Raw genomic sequence first — 2,500 nt, 5'->3', positions numbered from 1 at the left:
TGATTTTCTTTGTTTAGAACCAGGATGGCCGCCGTTGCCGGGCGGCGTGACATCAGACTATTGAATCCAATTGCTGCAGTCAAGAAACTATCCAAAATTGTATAATTCTAGATAAATTTTTTTCTTATGTAATAATTATTGTCTCAACTTTCTAAATTGTAAAGAAGCAAGATGTTATCCATGAATGGTGGGAGTCTTTTGACCTCCGTCCCAAGGTGGGCAGGATGTCACTTCCTGTGTCTTCTATCCCACTCTATTAAGAAGTTTTAGACTCTTTACAAGGATATATTGTTCTTTGATCTATTTCTGAGCTATGTTGAACTTGTCCCTTTTATCCTTCGAGTTTATTTGGTGCTTGATTGATCGCTACATCTAAATGTATTAGATTATTCCTTCATTCTCCTTTTTACTGGCACTGAAATGTCTTTGAAAATAAACCAGAAAAAAAGTAGGGTATCTTCTCTCCCAGCCCCATCCCTATGCCCTATGTAAGCATACGAACATCAGATTTCTCAAAAATAATATCTTAACATTTTTTAAAACATAAATGAAATGAAAACTGATTTAATTGATTTGATTTCTTTTATTTTCCTTATTATTGAAAATGTCATTTGATATCAATGCATGTATCATAATATTGTTATAAATAAATTTTGCTTTTAAGATTATATTGTACAAGTCTATAATAGATGTTTTTTTGGTTCTATTCGGGGAATACATTTGTTTCCGACTGTACCCTTTTCAACACATTGAAAAAGCACTTTAAAGCAGAGACATTACTTGGAAACAATGTTTTAAGTGGCTGATGGTTTATATGAGTGAATGCAACTCACAAGTCGCACAAAACAGAGAAAACAAAAAGGTATTATTGAGATATGTACCAGTCCTGTATAAATGACTTGACTTATTTTGACTTGCTCCTTGTGGAACATAGGGCTTCTACAAGCGTCTGACTTCTGCTCTTGTCCTTGGCCATCGTCTTGGTAGACTCCTAAGTGAGACCTGCTATTTTCATTTTGTCAGACAGTGAGTGTCTCTATATCTGTTTCGGACGCCCCACCTTTTGTGTCTCTTGGGGGCTCCAATCGAAGGACTGCAGGTGACTGGGTGGGGTTCCTGACCTCCCATAGTTGGCAGGGAGGCACTTACTGTGTCTTCTATCTCCCTCTATCTGTTTTCCAACATGCTTTCTGTCTTTGTCTTGGAATGAGATTACTTGGTTTTCTCCTGGCCCTGGCCGGATACCCTGGCTGCGATGGAAACAGTCAAATGTTTCGTTAGAGTTTTGGGAGATGATATTTTTTGCCTGGTAAATCATCTCTCTGTTATGCACTGTATTGTTTTGTTTACATGTTATATATGATTTGTAAGCATTTTAGTGTATCTCTCGTAGTTGGGACCTGTGGTTGTGTCTGGATGAGACTTTTAGGTGATCTGAAGATAAGTACTTTGATAGTGTGCTCTATATCTGTTTCCTATTTGAACAAATTCCCCTTTTTTAACCTTTTCTAGGGTCCTTTAATTGTAATTCTAGAACTTTTTACTATCCCATTTTCTTCCTTTTTACTGGCGCTGATATGACCTTAATGTATTGCAAGCGCCGTAAAACCTTAAAAAACAAAACAAAACTGCAGGTGACGTTGCTCCCCGGTCTTCTCAATGTGTGAATGACCCATCTCCATTTCCTCCTCCAAATGCGGGGGTTGATGGGTTCTTGTTTTGACATCTCCTGTATAAATGGGTTCTTGATAAATTGGGAGATTATATTTTTTTCCTTATAAATCGTCTCTCTGTTGTGCACTGTATCATGTTTTGTTAACATATTATATTATGATTTAGAAACATTTGAATTTATCCCTCTTAGTAGGGACCTGAGCTTGTGTCTGGATGAGACTTTTAGGTGATCTCAAACTAAGTACTTTGATAGTGTGCTCTTGGAATCTACATCTGTTTCCTATTTGAACCAATTCAACTTTGTCTTACCTTTTTTAGGTGCTTTATTTGTTCTTCTTCTTCTAGAACCTAACTATTCCATTTTCTTCTTTTTTTAAAATAGCGCTGATATTATCTTAATGTGTTGCAAGCGCGTAAAGCCCTTAAAAAACAAAAAAACAAAAAACAAAAAACTAAAAAAAAAAAAAAAAAAAAAAAACAAACCCCAAAACAAACAAGATCTAGCACCCTTTGCCTCACTTTTTCTTGGATGCTTCTCAATGTCCAGGGTAGTTTTTTTGGGGGTTTTTTTTTACATCTCATATTGGACAGGAAGGTCACTTTACTGATACTTCGTCATCAACCCCCCCTATATCTAATTCAAACGTGCTTTGAACGTCTTGGAATGAGATTACTTAGTTTTGTCCTGGGCTAACAGTGTTGACCTCAGTGAAGTGACATAATCTAGGTCGATATATAACAACAGAAATCAAAGCTATCCTACAAAAACACCAATACTAACATGCCAATGCAGAAAACAAACAAACAAAAACAAAACAACAACGTC

This window comes from Berghia stephanieae, chromosome 3 (assembly GCF_034508935.2).
Source record: "Berghia stephanieae isolate SIO BIC M18660-M18661 chromosome 3, UCSD_Bste_1.3, whole genome shotgun sequence".
Classification (NCBI taxonomy): domain Eukaryota; kingdom Metazoa; phylum Mollusca; class Gastropoda; order Nudibranchia; family Aeolidiidae; genus Berghia; species Berghia stephanieae.
Note: the sequence above shows the minus strand (reverse complement) of the source record.